Raw genomic sequence first — 15,446 nt, 5'->3', positions numbered from 1 at the left:
CTGTGTGTCTCTCAAGTGGCCGTCTTCTTAAAGGGGCAGCCGTCATGTTGTATCAGGGGTTACTCTAGGATGGCCACCTCTTAAATTAACAAATTACATCTGCAGTGACCCTATTTCCAAATAATAAGGTCGCATTCTGAGGGACCTGGAGACTTGGAGTTGAGACGTCAACATTATCTTTTTGAGGGGATACAATCAACCCATACACCCCTTTATGAGTCAGAATTCCGGAAGCACCATGTACCTCTTCATAGTGTTGCCTCTTCACACTTGACACATTGTCCGCTCACAAGAAGGACAAAGGCCAGAGCTGGCTGGACAGGAGACCGTGACCAGGGGGACGTGGCCTGCCCTGCATCCTCACAGCTGACCTTGACAACCCCCTCCGCCAAGGTTCCAGCGAGGGCAGGGGACACTTTGGCCTCCTCTGCACCCTCTGTCCCCTCCATGAGTAGCCACCATATTCCACTGACATGCAATCCTAGGGCTCTGGGGACAGCCAGAGTAAGGCATTTCAGGAAAATAGGCAGCACTGTGGTTTCAGACCTTTGAAAACCTACCCTCAGGTAGGTCTGACTTTGAAGGAATAGCCTTTGTCATGAATGTGCAGGGTCCCTAATGGAAAAAATAATTTTTACTTGAGAGCTCAGGCCCTAGGACCCCCTGGCCTTTTGTAGGAAATATGGCATGGTTTTCAGATTGTAGAGAAAAAAAGGTTAAGCCCTGGCCAGTTGGCTCAGAGGTAGAGTGTTGGCCTGGCATGTAGAAGTCCCAGGTTCGATTCCCAGCCAGGGCACACAGGAGAAGGGCCCATCTGCTTCTTTACCCTTCCCCCTCTCCTTTCTCTCTATCTCTCTCTTCCCCTCCCGCAGCCAAGGCTCCATGGGAGCAAAGTTGGCCCAGGCGCTGAGGATGGCTCCATGGCCTCTGCCTCAGGTGCTAGAAAGGCTCCAAAAACACCCCAGAGGGGCCAAGCATCGCCCCCTGCTGGGCATACCGGGTGGATCCCAGTCAGGGCACATGTGGGAGTCTGTCTGCCCCCCACTTCTCACTTCGGAAAAGTACAAAAGAAAGAAAAGTTTAAGTAGGATTCTAGAACTAAACTTTCTATTAGTTTAGCCAGTGTGTGTGTGTGTGTGTGTGTGTGTGTGTGTGTGTGTGTGTGTGTGTGTGTGTGTGTGTGTGTGAGAGAGAGAGAGAGAGAGAGAGAGAGAGAGAGAGAGACAGAGATGACAGGAACAGACAGACAGGAAGAGAAAGAGATGAGAAGCATCAATTCTTCGTTGCAGTACCTTAGTTGTTCATTGACCACTTTCTCATATGTGCCTTGACCGGGGCGGCAGGTTGGGGGGCTACAGCAGACCGAGTGACCCCTTGCTCAAGCCAGCAACCTTGGGCTCAAGCTGGAGTCTTGCTCAAACCAGATGAGCCTGTGCTCAAGCTGGCGACCTTGGGGCTTGAACCTGGGTCCTCTGCATCCCAGTTCGGCGCTCTATCCACTGTGCCACTGCCTGGTCAGGCTAGTTTACTTTTTTAGCTAAACCCAAATCGGAACAGTCTCTGAAACAGAAAGCTAGACTTCCTGGGCTGAAGGGTGCACGGGCCTATAGTGGGGCCAGTGCTGACCCAGGCCGGCCCGGAAAGAGCAGGACTTGCTGGGTGCTCACCCACCCACTCGGCTCCCACCTGCGCCCCCCCAACGCCCCCGCACCCCCCTCCTCTGCCCAGCCTCCATCAGTTCTGACTTATGCTGCGCACCTACTCCTGGGGATGTAACCAAGGCTGGGCGGAGGATGGAGTGTTGAGGTTGTAATCCAAGAGGTTGAACACTTCAGAGACACGTTCAGGAAATGCACCGTGCTGATCTGGGTGGGGTGTTTCGCATTCGGTGTTATTTTGTGTCAGATTCAGGTGTACAGCAGAGTGGTTAGGCAGTCATATACTTTACAACAGATCCCCCCCCCAATATTTCCAGTATCCATCTGGCATCATACGTAGTTATTACAGTATTTTTTACCTTATTTTCTACGCTGTACTGTAGATCCTCGTGATCGTGTTGTAACTACCAATCTGTACTTCTCAATCCCATAACCTTTTTCACCCAGCCCCCCAAACCCCTTACCCTCTGGCCACCGTCATTCTGTTGTCTGCACCTATGAGTCTACTTTAATTTCGTTTGTTTATTTATTTTGCTCATTAGATTCCACGTGTAAATGAAATCATATGGCACTTGTGTTTCTCTGACTTATTTCACGTAGCATTAATACCCTCTAGGTCCGTCCATTCTGTCACAGATGGTAAGATTTCGTGCTTTTGTATGGCTGAGTAATATTCCATTGTATGTCTGTACCACCACTTTTTTATCCACTCATCTATTGACAGGTACGTGGGTTGCTTCACATCTTGGCTACTGTAAATAACACCACAAGAAATATAGGGGTGCGTATTTTCTTTTGAGTTAGCGGTTTGGGTTTCTTCAGATATATTCCCAGAAGTGGAATCACTGGGTCATCAGGCAGTTCCATTTCTTATTTTTTTTTTTTTTTTTTTTTTTTTTTTGCACCTTTCTAAAGCTGGAAACAGGGAGAGACAGTCAGACAGACTCCCGCATGCGCCCGACCGGGATCCACCCGGCACGCCCACCATGGGGCGACGCTCTGCCCACCAGGGGGCGATGCTCTGCCCATCCTGGGCGTCGCCATGTTGCAACCAGAGCCACTCTAGCGCCTGGGGCAGAGGCCACAGAGCCATCCCCAGCGCCCAGGCCATCTTTGCTCCAATGGAGCCTTGGCTGCGGGAGGGGAAGAGAGAGACAGAGAGGAAGGTGCGGCGGAGGGGTGGAGAAGCAAATGGACGCTTCTCCTATGTGCCCTGGCCGGGAATCGAACCCGGGTCCTCCGCACGCTAGGCCGACGCTCTACCGCTGAGCCAACCGGCCAGGGCCCATTTCTTATTTTTTGAAGACCCCCCCCCCCCATACTGTTTTCCACAGTGGCTGCACCAGTCTGCATTCCCACCAGCAGTGCAGGAAGGTTCCCTCTCTCCACATCCTTGCCAGCACTCATTCTATGTTGTTTTGTTGATGAGCGCCATTCTGACAGGTGTCGGGTGATCTCATTGTGGTTTTAATTTACATTTCTCTGATGATTATTGACATTGAGCACCTTTTCACATGTCTGTTGGCCATCTGTATGTCCTCTTTGGAGATGTGTCTATTTAGGTCCTCTGTCGATTTTTTAACTGAATTGTTTGGTGTTAGGTTGTATGAGCTTTTTATAAATTTTGGATATTAACCCTTTATCACAGTGGTCCCCAACCTTTTTTGGGCCACGGGCCGGTTTAATGTCAGAAAATATTTTCACGGACCGGCCTTTAGGGTGGGACTGATAAATGTATCACGTGACCGAGACAAGCGTCAAGAGTGAGTCTTAGACGGATGTAACAGAGGGAATCTGGTCATTTTTAAAAAAATAAAACATCGTTCAGACTTAAATATAAATAAAACAAATAATGTAAGTTATTTATTCTTTCTCTGCGACTGGTACCAAATGGCCCACGGACCAGTACCAGTCCGCGGCCCAGGGGTTGGGGACCACTGCTTTATCAGGTGTATCATTGGTGAATATTTTCTGCCAGACAGTAGGTTGTATTTTTATCTTTCTGATGTTTTCTCTAGCTGGGCAAAAACTTTTTAGTTTGATGTAGTCCCATTTGTTTGTGTTTTCTTCTGTTTTCCTTGCTGGTGGAGATACAGTAGAGAAAATATTGCCAGGAGCAATGTCTGGGATTTTGCTGCCTATACTTTCTTCTAGGGGATTTATGGTTTTGAGTCTTACATTTAAGCCTTTAATCCATTTTGAGTTTATTGTTGTATATGGTGTAAGAAGGTGATCGAGTTTCGGGGTTTTTTTTGCAGGTATCTGTCCCGTTTTCCCAACACCCACTTATTGACTGGACTGTCTTTTCCCCGTTGTGTGTTCTTGCCTCCTTTGTCAGATATTAATTGACCACATAGGCATGGGTTTCTTTCTGGGCTACTCTGTTTCATTGATTTATACATGTTTTTATGCCAGTATCATACTGTTTTGTTTTGTTTTTTTCTGTGAAAGGAACAATTGAAAAGTTGCATTTTATTATCTAAGCGAGAAAATTCTTTCTTCCTAAAATACCATTAAGAAAATGAAAACTTAAACTACTGACCCTAAGAAAATATTATACTTTATCTCTAAAAATTTATTCCAGTCATATGAATAATTCTTACAATTCAATGGTAAGAAAACAATCTAATTAAAAAAATAGACAAGACTTGAAAAAACAGTTCACAAAAATATATACAAATGGCCAGTAATCACATGAAGAGATTCTTAGCGTTTGTTTTTACGAAAATGCTAATTAAAACCATGAGATACACTTATACATCTTATTTAAATGCTTAAAGTGAAACATGCTGACAATACCAAGTGTTGAGAAGGATGTCGAGCAACAAGAAACCTCATATGTGCTGGTGGGAGAATTATTTGGCATTGTTTATAAAGTTAAACAGACACCATGCAACTTAGGAATTTCTCTTTAAATAGTAACCCTTGAAAAACGAAAAGATACTTGTACAAAAACTTGTATATAAATGTTCGTAACAGTTTTATATAATAGGCACAACCTGAAGACAACCCAAACATTTATGAGCAGGTGATTTAGGTATGTTCCTACAATGGAATCCTACTCAGAAATAGAAAGGAATGAAATACAGGCAACAATGTGGAGGCCTCCCAAAATATTATGCTGAGCAAAAGCCACACACAAAAGAATACACACTGTCTGATTCCATGTATATTAGATTCTAAAACAGGCAAAGTTCACCTATAGCAATAGAAAGTTCAGTGCTCGTCTGGGGCTGGTAGAAGGAGTCACTGCCGTGGGGCATAAAGGAACATTTTGAATGACTGGTCTTTGAATACCTTGATTGAGCGGATGGTGAATGAATGTGGGTATTCGTCTGAACTCATTAAATGGTGCACTTAATGGGGAGTTTTATTGTATGCCAAGTATAACACAATAAACTGTGTGTTGTAAATAACAAGAGCATGCTACACCTTATTCTGCTTCTTTGCCCACCAATGAATCACGGACATTGCTGTGTGTGTGTCGAGAGATAGAGACCTAGCCCATTCTTCTTAATAATTGCCTGATATTTTATGGTGTGGATAAGTTCTTTTAGACAGACATTTAGAATCTTTCCTTTTTTCTCTCTGACGAACATGGCTGCCATGAACACCATGCGGTTCTGATTACAGTGGCCTTGTAATATAGTTTGACATCAGGTAGTGCGATACGTCCTGGTGTGTTCTTCTTTCTCAAGCTTGCTGTGAATGTTCGGGGGTTTTATTGGTTCCATAGAAATTTTTGGATTATTCTAGTTCTGTGAAATATGCCATTGATATTTCGACAGGAATTTTATTAAATCTGTAGATTGTTTTCAGGGGGGAGACATAGACTTGTGGTTCCGCTTATATATGCGTTCACTGATTGATTCTTGTATGTGCCCAGACCGGGGGTCAAGCCTGCAATGTTGGCGTACCAGGATGATGCTCTAACCAACTGAGTACCCAGCCAGGGCATAGTATAGCCATTTTAGTGGGGTTAATTCTTCCTACCTATGAGCATGGTATATGTTTCCATTTATTTGTATCTTCAATTTCTTTCTGCAATGTCTTACAATTTTCTGAGTACAGGATTTTTACCTCCCTGTTTCAATATATTTTATTTTTTTGATGCAATTGTATTTTTGACATTTTATTTCTTATTTTTAAAATGTATTTAGAAATCAAACTTAATGGGGTGACATTGATCCATAGGATCGCATAGGTTTCTGGTAAACATCTCTATAGCATTTGAACTATTCACTGCATTGTGTGGCCATCACACAAAGTCAAATCATTTTCCATCGCTGCATATTTGGCCCTTTTTCTCCCCTCCACCCTACCCTCTCCCTCTAGTAACCACTCCCCTTTTGTGTATGTCATGAGTCTCAATTTTATGTCCCACCTATAGTTCTTAGCTTTTTTCTGACTTATTTTTTTTCCTGACTTATTTATTTCACTTACCATAATGTTCTCAAGTTCCATCCATGTTGTTGCAAATAGCACTATGTCATCATTTTTATGGCTGAGTAATAGTTCATTATATATAGATATGTACCACATCTTCTTTATCCAATCCTCTATTGAGGGACACTTTGGTTGTTCCATATCTTGGCCACTGTGAATAATGCTGTGATGAACATGGGAGTGCATGTGTCTTTGTGTACAAATATTTTCGAATTTTCCAGTAGAGGAATTGCTGGGTCATATGGTAGTTCTATTGTTGGTTTTTTAAGGAACCACCATACTTTCTTCCATAATGGCTGTAATAGTTTACATTTCCATCAGCAGTGAATGAACATTCCTCTTCCTCCACAACCTCTCCAGCACTTGTTATTACCTGTCTTGTTGATAACAGCCAATCTAACTGGTGTGAGGTGGTGTCTTATTGTAGTTGATTTGCATTTCTCAAATAGCTAGCGAAGATGAGCATCTTTGCATGTATCTATTTGCTGTTTGTATGTCTTCGTGAGAGAAGTGTCTGTTGAGGTCCTCTCCTTGTTTTTAATTGGATTGTTTGCTTGTTTGTTGTTGAGTTTTGTGAGTTCTTTATACATTTTGGGTTTTAACCTCTTGTTGGAGCTGCTCTTTGTGAATATCAACCCCCATCTGTTTGGCTTTCTTTTTGATTTGTTGTTGGTTTCTTTTGCTGTGCAGAAGCTTTTTAGTTTAATATAGTCCCATTCACTTATTTTTGCCTTTACTTCCCTTGCCTTTGGGGTCAAATTTATAAAATGTTCTCTATGGCCAACGTCCATGAGTTTAGTACCTATGTTTTCTTCTGTGAAATTTATTGTTTCAGATCTTATAGTTAGATCTTTGCTCCCTTTTGAATTAAATTTTGTGCAGGGGGACAAACTGTAGTCAAGTTTTATTCTTTCACATGCGGCTTTCCAATTTTCCCAGTACCATTTATTGAAGAGGATTTCTTTCCTCCATTGTGTGTTTCTGGCTCTTTAGTCAAAGATTGTTTGACCATGTATACGTGGTTTTATTTCTGGGCTCTCAGTCCTGTTCCATTGGTCTGCGTGTCTGTTTTTCTGCCAACGCCATGCTGTTTTGATTATTGTGGTGCTGTAGTATAATTTCAAGTCTGGTAGTGTGATACCTCCAGCTTCGTTATTTTTTTGCAGTATTACTTTGGCTATTTGGGGTCTTCTGTGTTTCCATACAAATCTGATGAATTTTTGTTCTATTTCTTTAAAAAATGACATTGGGGTCTTAATGGGGATTGTGTTAAATCTGTATATTGCTTTGGGTAATATGGCCATTTTAACTATGTTGATTGTCCTGACTCTCCAACATGAATATCTTTACATTTCATTGTCTTTTTCTATTTTTTTTAATAATGTTTTATAGCTTTCAGTATATGTTTTTCACATCCCTTGTTAAGTTTATTCCTAAGTATTTTCATTTATTCTGTTGCAATTGTAAAAGGATTTGTCTTTTTTTATTCCAATACATTTTCTGAGGTTTCATTGTTGGCGTATAAGAAAGCAATAGACATTTGTATATTGATTTTGTATCCTGCAACTTTATTGTTTCTATTAGTTTTTTTAGTGGATTATTTGGGGTTTTCTATATACAGAATCATGACATCTGCAAAAAGTGATACCTTTACTTCTTCTTTCCCAATATGGATGCCTTTTTATTTCTTTTTCTTGCCTGATTGCTCTGGCTAAGACTTCCAGAACTATGTTGAATAAGAGTGGAAAGAGTGAGCTTCCTGTCTTGTTCCTGATTTAGAGGAAAAGCTTTCAGTTTTTCTCCACTGACTATGATATTGGCTGGGGATTGGTCATATATGGCCTTTATTCTGTTAAGGTACTTTCCTTCTATACCTATTTTATTGAGTGTTTTAAACGTAAATGGATGGTGTATCTTATCAAATGCCTTTTCTGCATCTATTAATAGGATCATATGATTTTTCTTCTTTGTTTTGTTAATATAGTGTATTACATTGATCAATTTGCATATGTTGAACCATCCTTGTGCTCCTGGAATAAATCCCAGTTGATCATGATGTGTAATTTTTTTAATGCATTGTTATATTCAATTTGCTAGGATTTTGTTTAGGATTTTTACCTCTTTATTCATTAAAGATATTGGTCTGTAGTTTTCTTTTTTTGTGTTGTCCTTCCCAGGTTTTAGTATCAAGGTTATGTTGACCTCATAAAATGTGTTAGGAAGTATTGCCTCTTCTTTGATTTTTTTGGAAGACTTTGAGAAGCATAGGTACCAAATCTTTAAATGTTTGGTAGAATTCACTAGTATAGCCACCTGATCCTGGACTATTATTTTTTGAAAGGTTTTTGCTAGTTGTTTCTATTTCCTCACTACTTATCAGTCTATTTAGGTTTTCCCTTCCTCATGACTCAGTCTAGGAAGATTGTGTAGTTCTAGGAACTTACTTCTTCTAAATTGTTGAATTTGGTGGCTTATAGTCTTTCATACTATTCTAATAGAATCCTTTGTATATCTATAATGTTGTCTGTGGTAAGTTTTCCTCTTTCATTTCGGATTTTGTTTATATGAGTCCTTCCTCTTTTTTCATTAGTAAGCCTAGCCAGGGGGTTGGTAATTTTATTGATCTTTTCAAAGAACCAGCTCTTTATTGTATTAATTTTTGTATAGTTTTTGTTGTCATTGTTGTTTTCTATTTCATTTACTTCTGCTCTAATTTTTATTATTTCCTTTCTTCTGTTGACTTTGGGTTGCCTTTGTTCTTCATTTTCTAATTCTTTAAGATGTTAGGTTGTCTACTTGGAATCTCTCTTGTTTCTTTTTTTTTTTTTTTTTTACAGGGACAGAGAGAGAGTCCGAGAGAGGGATAGATAGGGACAGACAGACAGACAGACAGACAAGAACGGAGAGAGATGAGAAGCATCAATCATTAGTTTTTCGTTGCGACACCTTAGTTGTTCATTGATTGTTTTCTCATATGTGCCTTGACCGTGGACCTTCAGCAAACTGAGTAACCCCTTGATCAAGCCAGCGACCTTGGGTCCAAACTAATGAGCTTTGCTCAAACCAAATGAGCCCGTGCTCAAGCTGGTGACCTCGAGGTCTTGAACCTAGGTCCTCCGCATCCCAGTCCAACGCTCTATCCACTGCACCACCACCTGATCAGGCTGTGTTGTCATTCTTGTTTGTCCTTATATATCTTTTGATCTCTGCTTTTATTTATTTTTTGACCCAGTCACTTTTTATATGTATGTTGTTTAATTTCCACATTTTTGTGGGTTTCTTTACTTTTTGCAGTTGAATTCTAATCTCAGAGCATTGTGGTCAGAGAATATACTGGGTATAATTTAAATCTTCTTGAATTTGCTGAGGCTAGTTCTGTGACCCAACAAATGATCTGTCCTTGAGAATGTTCCATGTGAACTAGAGAAGAATGTATAATCTGATGTCCTGGGATAAAGAGTGCTGTAACTGTCAATCATGTCCATTTAGTGTGTCGTTTAAGGCCAATGTTTATTGATTCTCTGTTTGGATGATCTAGCTAGAGCTGTCAATAGAGTCTTGAGCCCCCAACGATGATAATATTTTTGTCTGCTTCTCCTTTTAGTCTATTAGTGGTTATTTTATATATTTTGGTGTTCCCTGACTCAGTGCATATATATTAAGAAATGTTATGCCTGGCCCTGGCCGGTTGGCTCAGCGGTAGAGCGTCGGCCTAGCGTGCGGAGGACTCGGGTTCGATTCCTGGCCAGGGCACACAGGAGAAGCGCCCATTTGCTTCTCCACCCCTCCGCCGTGCTTTCCCTCTCTCTCTCTTCCCCTCCCGCAGCCAAGGCTCCATTGGAGCAAAGATGGCCCAGGCGCTGGGGATGGCTCTGTGGCCTCTGCCCCAGGCGCTAGAGTGGCTCTGGTCGCAACATGGCGACGCCCAGGATGGGCAGAGCATCGCCCCCTGGTGGGCAGAGCGTAGCCCCTGGTGGGCCTGCCGGGTGAATCCCAGTCGGGCGCATGCGGGAGTCTGTCTGACTGTCTCTCCCTGTTTCCAGCTTCAGAAAAATGAAAAAAAAAAAAAAAAAAACTAAAATAAGAAATGTTATGCCTGACCTGTGGTGGCGCAGTGGGATAAAGCGTCAACCTGGAGCACTGAGGTTGCCGGTTCAAAACCTTGGGCTTGCCTAGTCAAGGCACATATGGGAGTTGATGCTTCCTGCTCCTCCCCCCCCCTCTCTCCCCTCTCTCTAAAAATCAATAAATAAAATATTAAAAAAAAAAAAAGAAATGTTATGTCTTCTTGGTGTAGTGTCCCTCTTATCACTATGAAATGTCCATCTCTGTCTCTTGTTACCTTTCTTATCTTGAAATGGTATTGTCAGATATGAGTATGACCACACCTGCCTTCCTTTGGATATTATTCACTTGAAGACTCATTTTCCAACCTTTCACTTTGAGTCTACTTCTGTCCTTGCAACTTAGATGTGTCTCCTGGGGGTAGCACAGAGTTCTGGGTTTTGTTTTTTGATCCAATATACTACTCTGTGACTCTTTACTGATGAGTTAAGTCCATTTTCATTTAGGGTTTATATCAATGCGTGAGGATTTCCTGTAGCCATTTCATCTTTTGTTTTCTGGCAGCTCTGTGTCTCCTTTGGTTCTTTTCCATTGTGTTTCTGTCCGTTGTTTTTGTTTGGTGGTATTCCGTACTTCTTTACTCTGTTTTCTCTTCTTTTTTTTAAGCTATGTATTTCAGTTTTGATTTTGTCATGGGTGTTGACCATTAGATTATTAAGAAAAAGGTTTTATATATACAATAGTCTTTTATTTTACGAATGCTCCTGCCCTCCAACTTCTTTTGCTAATTCAGACTTTTATCCCCTCCCCCTTTGGTCTTTGTTGCCAGGGGTTATTCTTTTTTATATTGTAAGCTGGTTGGAGCTTTTACTTGTGGTTTTGTTCTTTGTATCCGGTAGAATAACTTCCTTGAGTATTTCCCGAAGTGGAAGATTTCTGGTGATAAATTTCCTCGGCTTTTGTCTCTCTGGAAAGGTTTTTTTTTATTTCTCCTTCATATTTTAAATGATAACTTTGATGGATATATCTACTATTCTGGGTTGGTATTTCCTCTTTTTCAGTACGTTGAATGTTTGGGTCCTCTCTCTTCTGGCTTGTAGAGTTTCTACTGAGAAGTTTGATGATAACCTAATGGGCTCTCTTTTGTATGTTATTTTCTTCTTTTCCCTAGCTGCCTTAAGAATTCTTTCTTTGTCATTGATTTTTGTCAGTTTTAATACAATGTGCCATGGAGAAGGCCTCTTTGGGTTGAGGTAACCAGGTGTTCTGTTTGCTTCTTGGGTTCAAGAATCTAATTCTTTCCATTTGCTTGGGAAGTTCTCATCAATTATTTGTTTGAATAGGGTCTCCTTTCCCTCCGCCCTCTCTTCTTCTCCTGGTATACTCATTATTCTTACATTGCTCTTTCTGATAAGGTCAGACAGTTCTTATAGAGCACCATCATTTTTTTACTTCTTAAGTCTCTCTCTCTCTCTTTCCTCTTCATCATTTCTAGATGCCTGTCTTTCGAGGTCGCTGATGCTGTCCTCTATCTGGCCAGTTCTATTTGCTAACCTTGTTGGTTCATTTTTCAAATTACATATTGAGTTCTTCATCTCCAGAATTTGTTTGTTTCTTTTTTAAAATTTTAATCTCCTTGATGAAGTATTTGTTTTGTTCATTAATTTGTTTTCTGAATGCATCAAATTGCCTATCTGTGTTTTCTCTCATCTCATTGAGTATTTTCAGAACTTCAATTTTGAATTCTCTGTCATTTAACTCCTAAGTTTCCATGTGATTGAGATTGCTTTCTGGAGATTTTCCATTTTCTTTCTGAACTGTGTCTCTTTCTTGGTTGGTCATGGTATTCAGTGGACTCCTTTGTCTAGTAGGCATTTGTGAGTGGCACTTTCTTAGTAATTAGTTCCAAGAGATTTCTCTATTATTTTCCAATAGGTGGTGCTGGATTACAGGTTTTAACTCTGAAATTCCCTGGTTGACCCCTGTTGTGATGCTGCAGCCTGGATGATGGGGGGTGGAATGGGCTGTGAGGACTTCATCATCTTCTTGTTCTTCCTCAAAACAGTGGCAATCTCTGGCCTCTGTGTGTTTTTCCCTGTATCCTGACAGGCCAGGGACCAGACAGAGAGTACCCCTATTCTTCAGGGGAAACAGGGGTTTTGCAGAGTTAGTTCTACATTATACTACCCTGCACAGGGAGGGAGCTGGGAGCTGGGAAGTTGGGGGGCCCATAGCACTTTGTATTTTTCTTTCTCTGTCCCAAGTGTGGGCTGTGGGCAGACTTTGGGAACAGCAGCAGTGTCTTAGAGTTTCATCTTCTGCCCTGTCCCCACACTCAGTTGCTGCTGTGGTTTAGCACTTCTCGAAGTGTCACCCCTTCCATCTCTCCCCTCCGGGCAGAAGAAAACCCACAAACACTGGGTTTCTCCCTTCTCTGGAGCTCTGCCCAAGTGTTGGGTGGCGGGGCTGTGTTCTTATCTTTTTTGCCCCTCCCCCATCACTCCCTGCTGACTTTTAGCTGTTTCAATGCCCAGATCTTTCTGGCAAGTTTGCAGAACCAGATAGGGCTCCTTCACTGAGTTATTGCTGTTCAAATTGTTGACATTTCAAAGGGACAGATCAAGGGTAACTTAACTTTTTCCCATTGCGTATGATGTTGGCTGTGGGTTTGTTGTGTATGAGTGGCCTTTATTGTATTGAGGCCACTCTGCCATTGCTCTAAGGTCACCCTTGATGCAATTATAAATGGGATTTTTTTTTTTTTTTTGTATTTTTTCTGAAGTAAGAAGTGGGGAGACAAAGACCAACTCCCTCATGTGCTTGACTGGGATCCACCTGGCATGCCCACCAGGGAGTGTTTCTCTGCCCATCTGGGGCATTGCTCCATTGCAACCAGAGCCATTCTAGCACCTGGCATGGAGGCCACGGAGCCATCCTCAGTGCCCGGGCCAACTTTGCTCCAATGGAGCCTTGGCTGTGGGAGGGAAAGAGAGAGACAGAGAGAAGGGAGAGGGGGGAGGAAGGAGAAGCCGATGGGCACTTCTTCTGTGTGCCCTGGTCAGGAATCGAACCCGGGACATCTACACACCAGGCCAATGGTCTACCACTGCGCTAACCAGCCAGGGCAGATTATTTTTTTAATTTCCCTTTCTGATAGTTCATTATTGGTGTATAAAAATGCAACCAATTTCTGGATATTTATTTTAGTAGTATCCTGTTACTTTACTGAATTTATTTATAAGTTCTAGCAGGTTTTTGGTGGAATCTTTAGGATTCTTTATATACAGAATAGTGTCATCTGCAAATAATGACCATTTTACTTCTTTCTATCCAGTTTGGATGTCTTTTATTTCCTCTTCTTGTCTGGTTGCTGTGGCCAGGACTTCCAGTACTATGTGAAGTAAGAGTGGTGAAAGTGGACACCCGTGTCTTGTTCCTGATCTTTAGGGAAACACTTAACTTTTTCCCATTGCATATGATGTTGGCTGTGGGTTTGTTGTGTATGAGTGGCCTTTATTGTATTGAGGTATGTTTCCCTGTATTCCTGCTTTGCTGAGAATTTTTATCAGAAATGGATGCTGGATTTTATCAAATGATTTTCTGGATCTGTTGATATGATCATATGATTTTTATACTTCATTTTGTTTATGTGGTGTATCTCATTAATTGATTTGCAGATACTGTACCAATCTTGCATCCTCAGAATAAATCCCACTTGATAATTGGGTATGATCTTCTTAATATATTGCTGAATTTGATTTGTTTATATTCTGTTGAGGATTTTTTTTTTTTTTTGTATCTACGTTCATCTGGGATATTGACCTATAATTTTCTTTCTTTGTAGTGTCTTTATTTGGTTGTGGAATTAGGATAATGCTGGCCTTGTACTATGAGCCTGGAAGTCTTCCCTCCTCTTGAATTTTTTTGGAATATTTTGAGAAGGATAAGTGTTAGTTTTTCATTAAATGTTTGGCAAAAATTCACCTGTGTCGCCATCCAGTCCAGGACTTTCATTTGTTGGGAGTTTTTTGGTTACTGCTTCTATTTCATTAATTGTAATCAGTCTGTTCAAATTTTCAGTTTCTTCTTGATTCAGTTTTGGAAGATTGTGTGCTTCTAGGAATTTATCCATTTCTTTCAGATTGTCCAATTTGTTGGCATATTGTTTGTATTAGTTTCTTTTATCTGTATTTCTGTGATATCAGATGTTACCGTATTTCCCCATGTATAAGATGCGCTTTTTTTCTGAAAAATTTAAGGTCTAAAAACTGGGTGCGTCTTATACAGTGATTGTAGTTTTTTTTACTTGCATTTCCTGCTTTTTTGCGTTTGTTTTTGTGCTCATTGTTGAAGACAGTGATTTGTCATCAGATACAGAGGAGGACAAGCTAATGGATGGGAGGTTTGACAGTGATGAGGAGTTGTATGAATTTTATGATGAATAAAACTTTAGTTCAATAACTTTATGTAATACATATTTTTTCTAATTTCGGGCCCCAAAATTAAACTGCATCTTATACATGGGAGCATCTTATACACTAGGACATACAGTATTTCTCTTCATTTCTAATTTTATTTATTTGGGTTCTTTTCTAGAACTAAAGCTAACTAAGATGTTCTGAGCACTTTTTGTGTGCTATGTATCCTTCTAATCATTTCACTTCTATAATCTCATTTTATCACCACAACTACCCTGAGGGTAAATAATATTAGCCCAGTCAACAGATGAGGAAACTGAAACACAGAATTTAAGTAATTTTCCCAAGGTCAAATAGCTGGGAAGTGGCAGACATGGAATTCAGTCCCTGGTGAACGGATGGATGTTGGCCACCACACCCTGCTCCTGCTAAAGACAGAAAGTCTCCTCTCCAGGAGAAAGTCACGCAAAGGGGGGGGGGGTGTTTGTTGTATTGTTTCTTTCTCTGCAAAAGAGACTGTCCACAGATGAGCCCAAGGAAGAGAGTTCTAGAAGACAGCTGGAGAACTTAAGCTGTATCAGGAGGCCACTCCCAGCTGGAGGAGGGGTGAAGCAGGCATTGCTGGTGGGAATTGTCCCCTAGGACGAGGTAGCCGTCTGGGGCCAGGGGGGAGATCAAACATGGCCCAGAGACAGGGGGCCAGATGAAATGACCTCTTAAACTCCTGGGGGTCTTCCTGCTTAGGACCCCAGGACCTCATGCGTCCAAAGTGCTGCCTCGGGCATCTATGCAGAGAGAAACCTGACTAATTATGCCCCCCCAATCCTCTCCTCTGCCCGCCCCCCTCCCTGACCCCTGG

The 15,446-nt window shown here is 41.4% G+C and overlaps 1 protein-coding gene across 3 annotated transcripts in view; it reads left to right on the top strand.

Moving 5' to 3' along the window:
- The window catches only part of SLIT3 (slit guidance ligand 3), a 616,611-nt gene that overhangs the window by 566,843 nt on the left and 34,322 nt on the right, over positions 1-15,446 (top strand). The window lies entirely within an intron of this gene.

This window comes from Saccopteryx leptura, chromosome 6 (genome assembly GCF_036850995.1).
Source record: "Saccopteryx leptura isolate mSacLep1 chromosome 6, mSacLep1_pri_phased_curated, whole genome shotgun sequence".
Classification (NCBI taxonomy): Eukaryota; Metazoa; Chordata; class Mammalia; order Chiroptera; family Emballonuridae; genus Saccopteryx; species Saccopteryx leptura.
The sequence above is the reverse complement of the archived record's forward strand: the minus strand, read 5'-3'. Positions and strand labels throughout refer to the sequence as shown.